This window comes from Sparus aurata, chromosome 16, assembly GCF_900880675.1.
Source record: "Sparus aurata chromosome 16, fSpaAur1.1, whole genome shotgun sequence".
NCBI lineage: Eukaryota > Metazoa > Chordata > Actinopteri > Spariformes > Sparidae > Sparus > Sparus aurata.
The window spans coordinates 20,307,854-20,329,127 of NC_044202.1; the positions used below are offsets into that span (position 1 = coordinate 20,307,854).

A 21,274-nucleotide genomic window follows, 5' to 3' on the forward strand; every position below is an offset into this window, starting at 1 on the left:
CACACACTGCAGACACACTTGGGCATACACCTGACTCATAATATAATTCCTAATGGTGTCAGTAACACACTAATGGGATGACTGGGGCTGAACAGTCAACCATAATTATGGAGCACAATTATAGTGCTGAAGAAATACTCAGGATGGATGGATTAACACATATGGACACAAAAACTAACAAACATAAGACATAAACATTTTTTTTAACTATTGTTGTTGTCTTTTTTTGTAATATTCTGTCCTTTTCTGCTGTGTCAAACAAATTTCCCCTTTCGTGGCACAATAAAGGAATACTGATTTGGATTCTGATTCTGAAAGATGACCCAAAATAAGATAAAAAATACACCACAAATGATACATAAAAACAAACCCTACTGCTTTCACCAGTTTGGGGTTTTGTACTGCAGTACAGTCTTTGTAAGCTCTGCTTATTTAAGGCTGCTGTTTAAAATTCCACCCGATTCAGGCCCAAAGGAGTTACAAAAGTGATTCAATTTGCATTGCCGAGGTCTGCTACCCGACAGTAGCAACTCGTTTTGAGAGTATATGGCATGCATCGGATAGGATTGTCTTTATCTGTTTAAGCACACACCGGTTAAAAAGAGACTGAAGGGGTATTAATTCATTCATTAATACACAATCCGTGAACTGACTCTTTTGGTGCTTTTGGTTTCAGAGTCACGGTCATGACCCAGTTCTCATTTGCACTACAATCAGTCAAATAAAGTATCAATGAGTCAGAAAAACTAAAAATAAGCACAAACAATTTAATCCTCTGTCCTTGAACTCTCTCTACTACAAGGAAATTGGAGAGAGGGGATGGCAGGTTAACCACATTTTGGTCATTTGTCTCAAATGCCCTCTGCTTATAGGACTTTGTTTGTAACTGGCTGATTATGAATAACCACCAGACTGTGATCCCCAACACGTTTATTTGCTTTCTTGTCAGGCAAGCTCACAATGAGGATGAGATTCTAGAAATTCACCACTCCTGACCTAGCAAATGATAAAGGGACGGATCCAGGACAAGGAATAAAAGTTGTAGCCTGTCTTTTATACAGCATCTTTTACCGCAATTTGAGGCTTTAGTCTCTCTATCTCTCCAACAGGCAGGCAGAAGACCTTTCTTAGCACTGGCTGAGTCCACCTGCACATGTCTAGACTTAAAACAAAATGATTGAAATCAAATTAGCATGTACACATGCAATGAATAAACTAATTATCAGGCAAACATCTAAGTTTGTTTATCAGATTTCTCATAATCAGATAACTGCCCTTTTCCAGATGAAAGACATCAGATTATGCTATTTTCTCTCTCTCTCTCTCCTTTTACTGTCAAATGTGTACAACTCCAGAATGAATATCTATAATATATTATTATGTGTAATAATAGGATCTGACACTTGTGACAATACCGCTGAAAAATCTGTTGAAAATTCATCAAGTTGTGATAATTTAATTGGAGAGTGACAGAGACTGCAACATTTGATTTAGAAATTAAAGGAGTCATCACCTGGTTTTTTACATATCCAGTCCCTCTTGGATCGCTTTGGATCAATTCTTAAAACTTATTAGAAATTAAAAAAAAAAAAAAAAAATCAAACATAGAGCTTGTTCTGACACTTTTTCATACCGCGACTTTCTCACACGAGATTATGTGCGAGGTTTTGACCGGTCCGGATGTGCATTGTATTAATATGTAATGAGGCGCGCGTTGATTGGCCGCAGGAAGGACAGAGCCGGAATGGGGGGCGAGCCTGCATGCACACAGACTCCAAAACATAAACAGCCCCCTGTCATGGCGCACACACTAAATGACGAACCTTACGGAATTCAGGCATTTATGTACGAGCCGGAGTTGGAAACCGAACGGGAGAGTGAAGAGGCAGAGACGGTGGAAGAGACACGTTTACAGCAGGATGTCTCTGAATGGTAAATTCTTTTTTTTTCTGTCTTACTTTTCACACTCGTGTTTTACATGTAAGACCTGAGTTTTAATGCTGGCGGTGACGATGTATGGCGTGAAAATGACAGAGAAATAAGCAGATTCGGCGTGCTCACTCTGGCTGAGGACGGCTGTGAGCCGATGCTTATGCAAGTAGCCTCCTGTGGTAACGTCACCACAGGAGCAGAGTCAAAATCTCGTGCTTTAGGAACGCGCACTACTGTGCGCTATTCCTGTTTGGAAAAAGAGCCAAAGCTAAAAAAATAAGCCACTTTCAAACTCCAGCTTTTCAGGCAAGTTTCAACAGAGGTCCAACACCAATATACATGATTTAACGAGAGAAATTGCGATTTCCGGGTGATGACTCCTTTAAAAAATCTGTTTTAAAAACAAGGTAGGTACAGTATCTACTAGTTAACTGAACATATTTCAAGACTATTAACTCTGGATAACTGGACAAACCCTTTCCTGGAAATAAATCTAAAATGTCAGTAATATATGATTCTGACATTTATATCCAGACAGTCTTTTAGAATGACAAAAATAATAATAACTGCTCTTGTCCTATCCTGTCCTCTTCCTCTCCTCCTCTCTGTCTGTGACTATCACTATCTGTAGCTTTTAACTTAGCTTAACAGCACTCGTAATTGAGTAGGCTTTTGAACAATGCATGATAAATGTTGCAGACAGCCTGGACCTGGAGCTTTCTGTAAATGGGATGTGTGTTGTTGTAACTTATGTAACTATGTCTGTGTGGTATAGACCTCTTACCCCGTGAAGCACGGTGTGAGTGGCAGGGCTGCTAGCTCCGCCCATTGGAAATAGTGTGGGATGGACTCAACCATTTGTAAGAATGGGAGGGGGGGACAAAATCTTTAAAGATGTAAATAGCACATTATTGCGCCACTATAATGAGCACTGCTTACATTGTGCTTTCAATAAATGGTACTACATTGTTCAAAAAATATTAATTGTGTCTCAAATTATTCTGGGGGGGACAGCTTTACTGGAGGGGGGGACATGTCCCCCCTGTCGCCCCCGGGATTTCCGCCTATGGGACTGTCCTTCGCTGCCCTGACTATCCTATATTTGAACAAAATGCATTCAAACAGTAGCTGCTATCTCTGGATATTTAGGACATTCTTTCCCCAATATTTTCTCTGTATTATCAAAGTGTTTGTGCCATAGCCAGCCCCTCTCTCTGTGACTGAACTTCCATGAGCCACATGAAGAACAAGTTGCAGAGAGTTCTTGTTTCTACAGATCTTGGCGATAGCAAGTGGACTATGTGTGAGCTGTCAGTCAGCGAAGCTTAAAAAAGCTGGCTACTGCCAAAGGCCACTGTCTATCAACAACCACTCCAAATTGTGTACATCCTGGCTGCACTGCTGATTTTAATTGCACTCTGTGAACAGCACTGCAGCTTTACTACTGCTACAGAGATGAGAGGCTTCCTACTTCGCTATATTTTTTAAAAGTCAAAACGAAAACATTCTGTGGCATATTTGTTGAACCATTTTTAATAGATTGTCTATTTGTAGAAGGTGTTCGTCTGCTATCATCTCTGCCCTGGTCAGACTACGTCAGGTCGACAGTGGTCGTCATTTTTTAGCATAATCATGCCAGATTAAGTGTATTTTAATGTACCTCATCACCTTGCTTTACATAAAAGTGCCTTGGGATCTTTTCACTTTCTTTCATAATTCTTTTCATCTTCAGAAGAACCTTAAGGCTACTGGATCTCAATTCATAAGATGCTGATTGAGCGCCTGGCCTTTTGTACCTCTTTCAAACCCTTACAAATGCTATTGTGCTATTTTAGTTTGGTAAAGGACATTTTTTGCTGTTTTATTTGTGTTAACCCTCCTTTATTACCACTTGTCAGCCACCTACTGTGTGGTAAAATGATGTAACATATTGATAAAGTGGAGATTACATATCAGATTTACCTTTCCAGGCATTTTGGTGGCCACAGACACACAGGATACAATCAGACTCTCTCTAACCACCCACAGTCAGAACAGATCCAACCAATAACAAACTTACTGGCAGCTTTAGCACACTGTAATGGTGTTACTTTGTTCCTTGCAGGTATTCTTGCAACAGGACAGAGGCTTAGACTATCATGTATGTCACCCACTGTGTCTAGAAGTACCACTTTTGGAGGTCTGTTACTTCCCACCAGCTTCAGTAGGTGCAAAGTCATAAAATCACACATTTGGACAATTATCATTAAACTACACATATACAGACATTTAAAAAGTTTAAATACACATATTATGGCAGTCTTGAGGTCCTATGATTTCTAAAAACTCTCATTTTTTGAGATGGAATTTGGTTCAGTTGGTTCAATGATGAATTTATGAAGTCTTGAAAATCAGAATCAGAAATACTTTATTGATCCCCGATGGGGAAATTGCTTGCATTACAGGTGCTCCCATTTAATGTCCAGAATATGCAGAAAAATAATAATAATAAATAAAACTGAATGCACAGATGAACGAGCCCTCGATTAATGCACATCGGGCTGTGGCACCGTCGAAGGGCGCGCTCACCTGTTGCTTGCATGTCATGTTGTAGTGTATGATGTGTAGAAAACAAGCAGTACATGTCATGTAAATCAATTGATGTTTGTTTCCTGTGTCCAATGGGTGGCACTTTGGATATGACACATGAATACATAGAGGTAATCAGGGCGATACCCTTTACATGTGTGAGCAATTTGGTATAGATGGGAAAAAGTATGTTGACGTTATAAGGTCCTGCTTCATTACAAAGCATCGAAATGGGCTGCACAGTCATGCCCATCAAGTATAACATAAGGGGAAGTGAAAGTTTTTGATAACATTTCATCTTCAAGGTCTGAGGATGATACTGAGTGAATGTGAAGTCTGTGGTTTTAAATCTGTACCCTAATAATAATCCTTACAGATTCAATAGGTCCTCGCACTGGTCAGTGCTCAAACTCTAATAATAAGAATCCAGACAGATTCAATAGGGCCTCGCACTGGTTAGTGCTTGGGCCCTAATAAATAAGCCAACGGATTCAATAGGTCCTCGCACTGGTCAGTGTTCGAGCCCTTATTATAGTTAAGCAAGAACAACAAAAACAAAACAAAAGAAATACAAGAAATTTATGTTTTACTAGAATGTATTCATATATACAGTCATCCCTTCCTCATAAACATCCTACATAAAGAACTCAATGTTAATATTCCTGAACATGGAAGTGTTGAAATATTTTATGTAAACTTAGAACAAACCTCTACAGCCTTGATTTTGATTAGGAAACATTCCTTTCTTCTGTTGTTTTTTTTTATCTGCTTTTTATTAATTATTATACCATGGTCTGGGGGAATACTCGATTCTGATTGGCTGCAGGGTGTCCATTAACCCCTGATATATGGACACCTACTAAGTAGTTCCAGTCAAATTGACTGTTCACAGCTGTAAATTAATGCGCTAGCTGGTGTATCAAATCTGAATATTTTATTTCCAGCACTGAGTGCTGTCCGTCAGTCCTTCAGTGTCTTATCCTCTGAACACCACAGGGTGGCGACTGTAACACACAAGCTGCAGAAAGTACACTTCCCCTCTAAATTTACTGATACGCGAATAATCTCACATCCTGTTCGCTGTTCAACTCTCTGCTTCAGGCTGCGGCCACAGTAACGTTACACACGGCCGGTCATTTGTTCGTGAAAATCTTGCTATTGATTTGGGGACAATGACATGACTGGTTAGCTAGCTAATCGTGTTAGCTAGCATACTGTCAAATTATATTTACTGTTTGTCAACCGTATGCAATGTTATTGACTTTGAATCTTGCTAGCATAGCGTTAGCTTTCTGGCTCATCGCTGAGCGGACTAGAATATCTCCCGTTGCCAAGTCGCATCTATGATCCGTCCTATTTACTGGAGGAGTGAACAACGTCTCCATTGCATAAGTACCTTACGTGAGAGTAATGATTGTTCCAGGTATTAGTCAAACCCTCAGGCGTTACCAGGGAAACTAAGTTATGGCTTGTGAAAAACTTTATATTTTGATTGTAATACGCATGAAAATGTAAATCAATGGTCCGAATTTCTTTTCTTTGGCAAGTGACCATGGTATAAGCGGGATAATGCCCTTCGAGGTGTCCATAAACAGAAGTTAATGGACTTCGCGGAGGCAACCGTTTCCGGTTCTTAGGCCTCCGCGTCGTCCATTAACTCCTGTTTATGGACACCTCGTCGGGCATTATCCCTTACTTATTTTACATATATTTTGTTGTTCTAATCTGTTTTGACTAATCTTTCATCCTAAACTTTATTGTACTCTATATTACTGTATTCCTCTTAATATTCTCTGTTAAGATTTGAACAGTTTTATTGCATTTCATTGTCTTCATTTCTATTCTTTTCTAGTTTCTGAGAGCAGTAACAGGGATGAGTTGATGCAGGAGATTTTCTTCATTGAAAAGAAGGTTTTAAGCTCCAACATATAGCTTTAAGTTACGTAAATGAACACCTACATGGCATTAATGCAAGAATATGAATGTACTACTATAAACTTGAATTAGTGCATTTATGGATTGAAAGCTAGCTTTCTGTTTCCCTCCTGTCACATAACTCAACTTACATGACAACTTGACTTGAAAAAGAAGTCACTCGTCTGCTGCCTCTTCCTTTTTGGCATTCCTAACAAAAAGAATAATGATAATGTTGAATATATCAGTATCAGATGTCTCTAGAAAACTATCTGTCAGTTACCATTAACTTTACTTGGCTTGCATTAACATTGTTTTCCACCTGGCTTGCTCAATATTAGCTGGTATGCCACAAAGCAAGACATAGTTTAGTTATTTGCAGACAAAATTCTACATTATTAACTAGTTAAATAACCATTTCATACCTCTGCCCTGTTTGCTGCCTGCAGCAGCAGGTGAGGGCAGCTCCATGTTAGCATGACAATGTTTACTTTCCTGTGCGGTCAGGATTAGTGGGTTTGGTCAAATTGCTTTGATTGGCTTGATGGCTGCCAATCGATCTAACTTGATCAATGGGTTTTCATGTATGGGGGAGCTACTCAGCGTACTAAGGTGTGCACCATTTCAGTAGGCTGGTACACCGTGAGGGCGGGCAAACGGTTTAATACCTTAGGCAAAGTGGGGGGGATGAAATCACCTTGTTGTAAAAGTGGGGGTGATGCAACACCCCCATCCCCCATGGGTGTGACGCCACTGGGTGCACATCAGGGGGTATTTAGAAGTGGGTATACGCAATACTGACTGAAAAATAAGTGGGTATACGCCGTGTACCCGCGTATACCCTGTACTACACCAATGGTTATTGCATATTGTTTTTCTTTATTATTGCACACTAGAGAGAATCAAAATGTCTAGAATCCTCCTTTTGACTGACACTGTGTCAGTGTCTGACACTCGAGCGAAGAGTTGAACAATTTGATGTCCACAGGCAGGAATGATTTCCTGTGGCACTCTGTGGTGCATCTTAGTGGGATCAGTCTAATGCTGAATATACTCCTGTGGCTGGCCACCACGTCATGGAGTGGATGGGAGCCATTGTTGAAGGGAGCCAAGATGATTGGTAACTTGGACATCATCGTCCTCTCTGACACACAGTCCATTTCCACTTCCACAATGTCACTGGCCTTGCGGATCAGTCTGTTCAGTCTTTTGGCATCCACTTCCCTCAGCCTGCTGCCCCAGCACACACGAGCATAGAGGATAGAACTGGCCACCACAGACTCATGGATGGAAACAGGGATCAATGGCACCTTGGTCCTCCTCAGATCCAAAACCAGTTCCTTGGTCTTTGTCACATTGAGCTGTAGATGGTTCCACTCACACCATGTGGCAAAGTTGTACACAGCAGTCCTTTACTCATCCTCAGCACCCTCACTGATACATCCAACTATTGCCTTAACTATTGACTATAGTCATCCGAGAACTTCTGGAGAGCACAGGTCTCTGTGCAATAGTTGGAGTCCATGGGGTAGAGGGTGAAGAGGAAGGGAGAGAGGACAGTCCCCTGTAGGTCGCTAGTCTTGCTGACCAATCTATCTGACACACAGTGTTGTAAGCACACATACTTTGGTCTGCCAGTCATCAGGTCAATAATCCAGGCCACAAGGGGGGAATCCACCTGCAACGCTGTCAGTTTCTCACCCAGTAGAGCCGGAAAGATTTTGTTGAATGCACTGGAGAAGTCAAAAAACATGACTCTCACAGTGCTCGCTGGTTTGTCCAGGTGTGTGTAGACATGGTTGAGCAGATAGATGGTGGTATCCTCAACTCAGATTGGGCTGATAAGCAAACTGTAGGAGGTCTCTTCAGGGTCTTAATGATGTGAGAGGTCAGTGCCACAGGTTTGTAGTCCTTGAAGCCACAGGGAGGTGTCGTCTTTGACACAGGGACAAGGCAGGACATCTTCAACATCACAGGGACCCCTCGTTCAACTCAGGCTCATGCTGAAGGCATGGTGATGAACTCCATATAGCTGGGGGGCACAGGCTATGAGCACCCTTGGGTTGACAACATCAGGACCCGCAGCCTTGCCCGAGTGGAGTCTCACCAGCTGTCTCCTAACATGGTCAGCTGTGACACTCACTGTAGAGGTGACAGATAGTGGAGGGGGAGGTTTAGAGTCATTTGGTTGTAGTTTAGGGGCCATCCACATGGAAACGCTTTTTTGTGTAAACGCACATGTTTTGCATCGTTTTGGCCAATCGTCCAAATGAATCCTGTAAACGCAGTGCCTGTAAACACACTTTTTTGAAACCAAAACCAATCTCACGTTGCTCATGATTAAAGAAGGGATACACGGCTTAAATCTTCTCTTCTCTCCGTAAACCTCTGTTGTGTCGACCTTGCTGTTTGATTCTGCTGCTTTATTCCTCCTCTGCAGCCTCTGTGTGTCCTTCTCCAGATTTTCTTGAGGGACGTCTGTTGATCTGGACACAATGCCAGCCAGCTTCATAGCGAACAGCTGATCCCTCATATAAACAATGTGGCCATGTAGTTGATGTGCAACAATGGCTCCGGTACCTTTGTTTCAGGGCTGTCTTCCTCAAAGGTGTCGGCATTGCATTTGGTGATTAAAGAATTCTGCGGAGGCAAGGCTGGGTGGAATGATAGAGCAATCTTTATTGAAACAGATCTCAAGCCTACGTCTGAACCAGTGTGGCCGTACCCGGTGTCCCAATAACTGGCAAAGTTCTGCCTAAGGCTTTGCCCTCTGCTCTACCAGAGATCCTCTCAAGCCTTCGATCTAGGAAATCCACAAGTACAACTCACCTTTCTCTGCCTGTGTGGGCCTTTTTAAAGTCCCTTCGCCCCCACCTACCTACTTCTTCTAATTGGTCACTTCGGTGGGTTGAGGGTCCATCTATCCATTAGGTGAAAGTGGAGTTGGTCTGCCATCGCTCACCCTGGAATAGTTCCTCATCTATAAATTACCTCACTCCTTGGGTCTTGTACCCTAAAATTAACCAAATTGTCTCTCTGTCCTTCTGTGGAAATGTATACGTTTAAGACATCTCCAACCATCTGGCTTGAGGGCCAAACTCAGTTTTTGTACCCTATAGTGGCCTCATCTTCTAGCTAACCTTGAACGCACACACAGCTGAATAATGACTCTGGGGACCCCTGGACCTGTAAACCCAACACCAGCCACATTCCTAACTCACAGAAGGAGAAGCAATTGGTCACAGTTAAATTATACTTCGGAACGTGTCGCCATCCAGATACCTCGGTACTTTCAAAGCAAAATGTGAATGTCACCCGATCTAAAAAAATATGTACATGCAGTATTTCTAATTTTGGTTTAATTTCCTTTGGCCATTTTCTCCTCAATTAGATGCTTTTGATAGCCATCAACAAGCTGCTGGCAGTCCTCTGGCTGAATTTCTGACAGAATTCACAACATTTGTTGGCTTCCTGACACATAATTGTTTCGTCAGCACAGTCCACATGTTCTCAGTGGATCAGGACCAGTGGCGGCTGGTGACTGAAAAAATTGGGGAGGACAGGAGGAAAACCAGTCCACGGTGTCATGTTATTTTATACAAGTCAACTAACTAATCCTACTTTCTTATATTCAATGAAAATTAAGCAATAAAACAATGACTTAGAAGACTTCTTTAAAAAAATTTCATTAAAAGGCTAATATACAAGACAAAAAAATATATGAATTTGTATCACTTTCAAGATTCGAACCCCAGTCACCTGAATGGCAGGTAACTGCGCTACCCCCTGTGCTATCTTAGCCATCAATGCATCACTTTCACGACAGTGGCTTTGTTGCTGCTCTGTATTGTGTGCACTGTAACTGTGTTGCTGTCCCAGTCGTGCCGCTAACTTTATGTCCTCCAGCAGGACGAACGAAAGAAACGAAAACTATGAATTATGTTTCTGACTGCTTCTCTCTGATTTCTCCGAACAGTTTTTTTTCTTTCAGAAATTTGCTTATATTTCCTTTGAAACCGATTCCAATATCGCTAAAAACTCCATATTTCTTGTCCGAGCATGGCTGGCAGTGAAAGCTGTGAAATTCATAGAAGTATTTTTTGTTTATGGTTGTATAAATTTGAGAATGAAATTGGTAAGGGAGAACGTCCTCCCTTAGCGCGTCATTTTACGTGTCTTAGCCAATCATAGATCAGCATGAAAAAATCTTAAATGCATTGAATCAATGGAAGAAGATCCCTCCCACGGAGGACAGAAGCCCTCCGTCCTCCTCTAGCCTCACCTTCCTGCTCCCTGCTCCTCTCACAGACTGCTCTGTCTCCTCCGTCTGCAGCTACCGCTGTTGAACCGTTTTAAGTGGATTTTCTTCCAAAGAAGACATTTTTTTTAATGATATAATATATATATAATATTTTATAAATGATACTGATATTTGGTAATGATTTATTTCAACCAGTTACTCTTTCTTAAAAAGAAAATTGATCTTCCTCTTGCCTCTCAAAAATAGAGGAGGACCAACCTCCTCTGCCTCTATGGATGAGCCTCCTCTGATCAGGACCTTGGGAATGCCATTTCAAAATCTCCATTCTAGCATGATTTAGCCATTATTTTACAACTTTTGATGTGTGTTTGGGAACATTTTTCGGTTTTTAACACCTAACTGCACCCAAGACCCAATTTTCTGGCTGATGATTTTAGGTTTTCCTGAAGAATTTGGAGATAATCCTCCTTCATTATTCCAGTTATTTTCTTTAGAGCACCAGCCCACAGCATAATACTACCGCCACTGTGCCTGACAGTAGCTATGGTGTTCTTGGGGTTAAAGACCTCACCTTCTCACCTCCAAACATATTACTGCTCATTGTTGCCAAATTTAGTTGCCAACTAAATTTTTGTTTCATCAGACCACAGAGTTTTGCCTGTGAAGATTTATTCTTTATCCATGTGATCAGCACTAAACTTCTGTTGAGCGTTATGGTGTAGCATATGTAGCAAGGACTTCTTTCTTTCATGGAAACCTCTCAGCCCATGCAATGCAAAACATACATGACTGTGGACACTGACACCTGCAGCTTCCAGCAATTCAATCTAATTCAACGCAGATGTGGTTTTTGGTTGACTCTTGACCATCCTGACCAATTTTCTCTCAGCAGTGGGTAATATGTTGCTTTTTCTTCCTGATTGTAGCAGTGACACAACTGTTTCAAGCACTTTTTATTTGCAAACAATTGTTTGCACAGTTGATCTTGGGCCCTGTATCTGATTTGAAATGGCTTTAAGTGACATTCCTGATTTGTTCAAATCAGTAATGAGCTCTTTCAGATCAATGCTGAACTCCTTAGTAGTCCCATTAGAGTGTTTGTGACTGAGTCTAATGGATGTATCAAACAAGACCAATTAAAATGGGCCAAGAAAGGTAACAGTCTTCATTAATGATAATCACTCAGAGGAAATTAAGAGGCCAAGCAACAAAACACATTTGATTGACATTACTTTCTATAATCACCAAAATTGATTGTTCAAGCTGTATGTATATTTTTGACCTAATAGGTTTGGTCACATTTTCAGAAGACCTAATAAACTATTTATTGAACCAAACTTCATGAATGTTTTTTGTGACAAAGTTGTACATGTTCCACTCATTCCAAAATAGAAAAATAAGAGTTGTAGAAATCATTGGAAGTCAAGCCTGCCATGATATACATGCTCTATGTAAAAGTGGATGTAAACTTTTGAACATGACTGTACAGGCATAACACAACTCTTTGCCTACACATTATGTTGTTGGGAAATGTTGGTTTTACCGTGGATTCCGACTGATCCGATCGTAAGTGGACAGCCTCAAGCCCGTCAATTCGCACCTGACCTTAAACATATCTCGACATGCGTATTTTGACCACTTAAAGTGAAACTCTCGCCAAAAAACAACCGAGGCTTTATTTGTGATTGAATATGAGTCAAACCTTTGTGTAAATGCATTATTACGACAAAAGAGGCACTTTTAAGATTTACCGTAGTTTCGTTTTCGGGCAAGCTAATTTTTAATGGGGTGCAGGGGCACTTTTATGCTAGCATCAAAATTGCAATTTTTAAAACACTAAGAAGGCTCGACAAAACATGAAACTTTGCTCGTAGTATCACCAGGGTCTCTACACATGAACACGAGCATTGAGAACATTGTTTGTGTACGCAAAGTTTACTAAAAAGAGGGTTTTTGAACTGCTCACCGTTGGAGCTGGATCCACCGCTGGAGCTGGAGAGTAATGGTGGACCTCCTACCTGTTAGGTCGCACCTGGGGATCGACACTTTTTGTCTGCCATGATGGCGGTGCTACTGCTAATGTTTTTTTAGGGGAATCTGATGACTTTCTCTGCTTATGTCTTACTCCAAAAAAGTAGCCAATATTGTTTACTATTGACAAGATTTGCAAAAATTTGACATGTTTACCATCATTATGCCATGGTGTTAATGGCAAAATCCACTGAAACGCACTTAAGACATGGAAGCAGACAGGGTGCACTTAAAACACGATAAACAGGCTTTTGCAGGTATTCCATTTTACAAGGAAAGAAACATCTTAATGTATTGTATTTAATGCTGAAGTTTCTCCTCATGCAACAACTCTTAAATATCATTCAATTTGTTAAGGAGTCTGGCATATGGCTGTTACTAGTGACTTCACTTGATCAGGAGGTCCAAGTCCATGACTTCATGGGAGTTAAAACCCTACCTTATGGGAGCTTAGCTCCTATTGGCTCCCACGTAACTCAAACCCTGGATATAGACATTTCTTAATATTCAAGTAATGTTTCTCGAAACATCTCTAAGCATGACTGAACTTTTATCGATCATTATATCTTTGCTTATCGTCCCAACCGCTCGACAGAGGACGCAATATCCACCACTTTGCACTCAGTCATCACTCATCTGGACCAGAAAGACATCTATGCCAGAATCCTGTACATTGATTTCAGCTCAGCATCTAATAACATCATCCCCCAGAGACTGATGGAGAAACTCCTCCTGCTCGGCCTGAAAACCACCACATGTCTCTGGATCCGTGACTTTCTGACGGAGAGACCTCAGTCTGCTCATGCTGAGATCTGGATCTCCTCAAGGCTGTGTACTCAGTCCATTGTTGTTAACAATGCTAACACACGACTGTGCATCTAGGTACGAGGGGAACCAGATTATTACGTTCACGGATGACACCAAAGTGGTGGGACTCATTCATAAAAATGAGGAATCTATGTACAGAGAAGAAATTAAACATCTAGAAGGTTAGTGCATTGAAAACAATCTGGTGATCAATGCGGAAAAAAATGAAGGAAATGATTATCGACATCCAGAGGTCACAGCCTGAGCACGCTCCTCTCAGCATCAGTGGCCGCACAGTGGAGAGAGTGGAGAACATCAAGTTCCTCGGAGTGCAGATTTCGCAGGACCTAAGCTGGAATAAGAACACCTCAGGGATCACGAAACGGGCCCAGCAGAGACTGTACTTCCTGAGGAAGCTGAAACAAGCCTCTCTCCCCATTAGCATCCTCGTGACCTTCTACCGTGGTGTGGTGGAGAATGTTCTGACGTATTGTATCTTGACATGGTACTCCAGCTGCAGTATGTCTGACAAAAAAAGCCCTGCAGAGAATTGTTAGAGCTGAGAGGGTTTCCCTCCCCTCTGTCCGAGAACTTTTCCTAAGCCGTTGCAGGAGCAGGGCACTGAACATCATCATCATCTACCCTCTCCATATATTCTTTGAACTGCTCTCATCAGGAAACCGTTCTGTCAAAAAGGCGGAACTAACAGACTTATCAACAGCTCCCTTCCACAAGCTGTTAGATTGCTGAACTGCTGATCTGGAGCATGCGCACTGATGCGCTTCATGAGCCTTAGTCATAGTTTTAGTTTTAAATGATTACATTTATATATTGTGTGTGTTAATTGTGTTTGTGTTATTGATCCAGAGAAACGTAATCTCATTTTTGTTGTAATACTTTTATTGGTACAGCTAAATGACAATAAAGCTTTTGTTGATTGATTGATTGATTGATACAACGGCAAACCTGTCTGTGCTGCCATTTTCCCATTCATAACTGACTCAGTAAATGTGACTGTCTTTTTCACAGTTTCACACATAATCAGCTGCATGCTTGTGAGTCCACCAAACACTGACATGCGTGCTTGTTGATTCTAGAAGAAGCTAGTTTCAGACTTACACAATCAACACAGCACTGACCTATGTCTGTAGTTGACCTATAACATTAATAGAGAGTGAAGGTTATAATGGATGAAGAAACTACTGGTTTATAAACAAATATAGCAAATGGCGGTTCAGCTGATATCTTCTTTAGCCATGTTGCTGGTGTAGCTCTGTGTTGGTCTGTCAGTGGGTTGGTTCAGACTGAGATGTTTCAACCAGGAGGCTGGATTGACATGACATGTTGTTTAGTCATTCAAGGTCCCAAGAGGATTAAAGGCAAAGTTCACCCAAAAATGAAATTTCAGTCTTGATGGAAGCTTTTTTTGTAATTCACTCTTTATTACATACATTTGCAACAGTAACACAAAGATACAAAAAAGAAAGAGAACAAACAAGCTAACAAAAGACAATACAAAATAGATAGAATAATCATAAACAAAGGTAAGCATTTTCTATCTCAATCACTCATACAGTATTATGACAGTGTCCCCTTCATCCTAGTTTGTCACTCAGCACGGTGTTCACGTAGGGCCCCCAAATGTTCCAAAACACATAACAATTGGCCGTCTTGGTCATCTCTGTTAACCATTCATTAAATGAGATAATCTTTTTTGTATTCCTGTGTGTACCTGTGGAAAGGAAATAGAGTCTGTTGAGCTGATAGATCCCCCCCTGTTAATATACCTAATATGCAGAGTGCAGGGCTCTGTCGTAACTCTGTCCTGAGTACATTATTTAGAAATGTTATTATATTTTACCATAAGTTCCATGTCATCTGGCATTCATGTAGCATGTGGATGAGTGTGCCTTTGCTCCTAACATATCTCCAGCATATATCCAAGTCCCGTATTTTCAATCGTGTTATCTTACAGGGAGTCCAATAGGTCCTATTAATAACCTCATATGTAATTAACCTTGTCTGGACTTCCCTTGATGTCTATGTCTCCAAAGCTATTCCCCCTCCAATATCCTCCTCCCAAGCTCCTCTGAGACCGTTAAGTTTTGGTGGGTGAGATCATCTCATAAGACTGTAAAATGTAGATGCACCGCCCTTAACCAACTGTCTACCTTGAAATAGTTCCTTTATCGCTGTTCAAGCTATAAGTGGAAGTTTCCTCTTTGTAGACAATATATAGTTTCTTAATTGAAGATATTTCCAAAATTCATTTTTTGGAACTTTGGATATCTGGCCAATATCTCTCCAAATAACATCAAAACATTGCCCTAAAAACGTCCTCAATAAAGACAATTCCCGCCTCCACCCATATATTCCAATAGATAATTTTCTTACCCACTTTGAATAGCTTATTATGCCAAAGACATGTCTTCTTATTAAAAGAGGGTTTCAGCCCTACAACCTGGTGTGATACTCTCCAAGTTTCCCTTGCAAACTCCAACAATTGGTTCTTAAATGGGATTTCTCCACCTGTTTGTGATATGAAAGAATATATTGGGAAAGGTTCAGTAAGTTCCTTCTCAATCAGGATGCAACCTGGAGCTTGATCGCTTAAAACAATTATTTTAGACAGCTGACTAAGGGATATAAGGGTATAGTGGTACCAGTCTACTTTTTCTACACTCAGACATCCATCCCCCTTAGCATCATATACCTTTGTTCTGTTAAAATTAGATCTTTTGACTGCACATAGAAATTATCTACAGCCTTATTGAGTAATGGGGAAGTAAACTTAGAGGCAACATGTATTTAATATAGTTGATCTGTGGAATGGTTATCATTTTAAGGATGTTATTTTTACCCAACAGAGATAATCCTAATTTAGACCACTAAAGTGCTCTTGAGTTTCTTTATTAGGGGGAGGAGGTTTTCTGTCATCATGTTTTTGAGGCCTGGGGTAAGCTTGATGCCCAAATACACGAAACCTGAAGGAAGCCAACTAAACTGCCAGTATTTTCTAATATCTAGTGGACACAACCTAGACAAGGGCATAGCCTCTTATTTTCCCCAATTTACTTTGTACACTGAGATAACAGAGAATGAGTCAATCGATGCCAAAATATGAGGTAATGATTTCTATTGTCATTCCAGTTTGGAAACAGTGTAGTATTTTGCTCTTGCTTTTAGTTTCCTGCTTTTTTTGCTATTTGGATCCAACATTGTTGGGCTTGTGTGGCGGTTGGCAGGTGTTTGCGCAGAACCCAAACGTGGACAACCAGACCAGGAAAGGTTTCAAGAGTTTTATTAACAAATGGTGTAGTAATATTGCAGGTGAGTTGTGGCAGTAGCTGAGTGCAGGGAGACTCCTTGAGTAGAGGGGTTACTTGAGGTCAAGCTCGGATGAGTGCTGCACAGGTGGGTTGCTGGCTTGGTGGTAGAGCTGTGGCTTTTTCCACTGAAGTACAGACTGGAACTCAGGTAGACAAGCTAGCATGAGGACTGAGACAAGTGGCAGAGGTGCATAGCCTGGAGGCTGGTGGCTGGTGAAGGCTGAAGCTCGAGGTAGATGTCCACACTGGGGAAGGCAAAAACCAGACAGGGTTAGGTTCATAGAGAGGTGGAAAAACACAAGCATTGAAAAAATTCTCAATGAGCTAAAAGGTCTAATCTACCACAGAATAATGAGGAAACAATATGACAATGGATGCAGAGTCGCCCAGAGCATTTATGCTGGAGTTGATCAGACTTGCTGCAGGTGTGCGAGTCAGAGACTCCAGCCCTCGAGGGGAGACACTCTCAGCCTTAGCCGCATCTCTAAAACACACAGGCAAATGGAAAAAAACAGCTTGCTTTTTTCTTCTGACTTCGATATGATGACCTTGTGATAACACCAAATAGCATTACAAGTTAATTTTTATTAATCATTTTAAATTCGAATACATTATATCTCAATACTGTCAACTGAGCTTTAAGGTAAGAATGTTAATTTTCTTGCCTTGATATAGACTATTATGCACTTAATAGCATAAATGTTCTATTGTTTGTCTCTGCTTCAGTAACCCTCTGTGTGACTGAGAGTGTGATTGGTTGCAGGTGTGTTTGAGTGATTTCAGGTTGTCCAGGTAGCTGATTGGTTCCTACCTTGAAGCCAAGAGTTTAAGGGCCAGCTCCTCACAGTTCCTGGCAGCTCTCCTCCGTCAGCTAGACTGGCAGCATGTTTGATTGTGTGCAAAAATGTGTTTTTGAATAAAACCATTTAAAAATGCTTTGCTGCTGGTGGTGCTTGGGGGGTGGGAAGAGGGGAGCCTCATTTTCATGTTGCACCAGGGTTTCCCCTAGGCCCTGGTCGTAACAGAGCCTGTGGCTGTGTCTCTGGATCCATGGGTCACTTAATTAGCGTGTTTTTGCTCAGGGAGACCTGACTGAGAGTAGTGACAGGACAGCATCTCTTTTCACCTGACATAGACAGACGGACAGGCTCCTGCTTCCTCCCAGGCTGCCAGCCTAATGCCCACTGCCAACATCCATTAGGATTGGTTAAACATCACTCCTTTCCCCACTAACCTACATGGCCACCATAAATGGGGCAAAAGCTGCCCACCATGCATCTTCACTTCCCTCATTCTGCCACCCCACTCCACTGTCTTTGTGAAATAACCTGCTGTTTCCTTCAAATACATTGTTCTGTGTTAAAGCTAGACATGCTAAGTACATTGGGCACAAGATAAGTTTAGACATCACAAAACACTGGCATCACCACACATTGCAAATAGAATACAGATGAATCAAACAAGTATGATGATCATGAAGATCCAAAGCATTCACATTGATACTCACTTAGTGAAGGCTGATCCTGCCAATTCCAATTACTCCTCAATTTTAAAAAGGACAGGCTACTGTTCATGCTGTTTATATTGGTCAAAAGTTCATAAAGTGGTAAAATTAAAGCTCAGTATTAAGGGCATATGTATATTATATATAGTTTGTAATTGGTAAGCATTATTGGGAATACAAGTGTATAATAACAAACTGATAAATGTTCAAACATTAAATGGACTTTTTAAATTTAAATGGCATTTTATGCACATTCTTACATGCTTCTTCTCAGTGCCTCTCTCTGCTTAAGACTGATAAATTCCATAGACCCCCATTGAAAAAAGCTGGTGTTATATCTGCTGGAACAGCAAGCCCAAAACCCAGAAATAGCATCTCTGTTTTTGGTTGATACTTTTGTCTCAAAGCAAAGGACTTTTTGAATGGGTATTTAAGTTGATGCCTGAAATAAGGTCTGAGAATAACACAGGCTTAAGTGATTTTCACATTTTGTTCTACGACGTGAAATATGCCAGTTAACACTAGGTTTGAATTATAGACCACCTTCAAAAAGGTGGTTGCTCACACGTGGCTAAATAAGACTTGAGAGGTTGTTAGTGACATTAAATGTCATTATACCAAACACTGAGACTCATGTACTGGCTAGTATGTCTTAACAGGTGAACTCTAGTTGCAAACTGTTCTAACTTATTTGCAAACTATTTATCACAATCAATGGCTGCAGTTGTCTGTGTTTTTTTTTTTTTTTTTGTGTGTAACTACACGCGGTATATGGCCCAGTCGTTAGCGTTTGCTATGACTTATTCTAGTGTATATGTGTCTTCCAGTGCTTCCGCTAACTTTGTCTTACTTTGCCTTCAGTGACCTCCTGTGCAGAGACCAACCAGTGACTCCGCTCCAGTGTGCCAGTACCTCAGCATCTCTGCAGCACTCCACCTGCCCTGCACTCCTCTGAGCGTGAGCACGCCACCCAGCTCTCCAGCGCCTCCGTGTGCTACCTCACCATCATCTCCCACCTTATAGACTCAGTCCCAGCTGTCTTCTATTTCAACCCTCATCTACTGTGACTCTGTTGTGCTCAAAATAAATTACTTTTTCATCCAGCTCCAGCGTCTTGTCCGCTTTTGGGTTCTACCAGAGTTTAGGAAGCCTAACACTATTCTAACTATTCTAACATTACCATTTGTAGACTGATTAAGTCATAGTGATATGTGTATACTATAATGGGGTATAATGCTTAGTGTTGGTTACATTGAAGTCATGCGACTGCAGCGTGGTTTGTATATTGCCCAACATTAGCTTTTAACTTCTGGCAAATTACTTTACGCCTCAATAATCATAACAGTGGTGTTCAATGGTGTTCATCTAAAGATTATCTTGCTGGACAAAATGTAAGTTAGTATCATAAACTTGTGTTTAGCACAGAGTTTATTCCAAGATATTATTAATCCAAGATCCAATTCAGCAATCCCACAGACTTTTTGCTGAGGGAAGTAGGGCAATGCTAACTCCCAGACGCCTCCCAGACATTCACACAGAGACAGAGGCGAAGAATCGGCATAGGATGCCTGCATCCAAACGGCAGTGTGATTGGGGCTAGTGTAGCAGAACAGCCAATAATTGGCTATAAGGACAAAACACCCGGACATAAACAGATTAATGTAGTTTATAGTGTTCAATGCAGCCAGGAGATTTGTACATTGGGAAAACAAAACAACCCCTCCGTAAGTGAATGGCACAGCACAGAGGGGCCAATTCCTTAGGCCAAGACTCTGCTGTCAACTTACATTTGAAGAAGAAAAAACATTCCTCTGAGGACAACAATGTACACATCTTGCCAGAGAAGAGAGATTTGGTTTGAAAAAGGCATAAAAGAAATCTATGTCAAGCTGCAATGACCATCTTTGAATGAAAGGAGCTGGCCTACGATGCTACTTATTGTGGCGGGCGGTTAAGAGGTTGACCAGCAAGCTGGTATTACTGAGGAGCCAACAAGCCATCTTGGGAATTTCACCCAAGGAATAATATTTTGGCCTCAGACCAAAACAGATATTCAAAGGCACAGAGGTTCGCAATACTATGAGGCAAGAGATGTGGTTCCATTAAACAAGAATTCTTCATTTTAAATGAACACCATACTAATAAAAGGCCAGTTAACACAACATAGACAATAATGGAGTAGGGGCAAGGAAATGGCTGAAGCTGAGGTTTACCAGTGGAGAGATGGGCCACCAGGAGTGAGGTATCCAGGAGAGAGTCATCCCAATCGCACGTGCACAAACCTCGAAACACACACATATGGAGGATCACACCAGGGGCCAACAACGCAGCACACAGGAAGGGGACGTCACCAGCAAAGGGCACCAAACACCACCACCTTAGGCCCTCAGCCTCTACACAGAAAGGGAACAAAAACAACAATTAGTGGGACATCACTCATACAACTAAACAAAACACTGGATCACACTGACCAATATGCTGCAAGGAAATACGATACAGTTAATGTAATAAACACAAACAAAACAGATTATTGGTGGGGCAAAGCAGCACCGTATGGGAAAATAAGCAATTAACAAAACAAAATAGGATAAAGGAAATAAACATAAATAATGGCAGCAAGCCAGTTGGCAATTAAACAACAAAAATGAAATGTTAAGCCCCACTGACCACACACTATACTAAAATGACCCAAACTGAAATATCTGGAGACTAGTAGTGATTGTTCACGAAAGGCCAACACACCTGGGCTGGCTGTAAGCAAAAGCCACCGTGAGCAAAACAATGGCAGGCAAAGCAGCAGCATAGGAACAGGTGGGCAACAGTAGCTGCTAAGTTGCTAGCTGCTGAATACCAGGGAGAGACACCGACATGTAGTCCCGATCCGACCGCGCCTATGAGATCGGGGAGGGGAGCAGACAAATGCCTATA

At 41.3% G+C, this 21,274-nt stretch overlaps 1 long non-coding RNA gene across 1 annotated transcript; it reads left to right on the forward strand.

The window, feature by feature from the left end:
• The first annotated feature begins 1,876 nt into the window (after nucleotides 1–1,876).
• LOC115597540 (uncharacterized) lies at nucleotides 1,877–19,450 on the forward strand. The gene is made up of 2 exons (XR_003987116.1): nucleotides 1,877–1,932; nucleotides 19,208–19,450. It is a non-coding gene; the product is annotated as an uncharacterized LOC115597540 (long non-coding RNA).
• The last annotated feature ends 1,824 nt before the right edge of the window (nucleotides 19,451–21,274 follow it).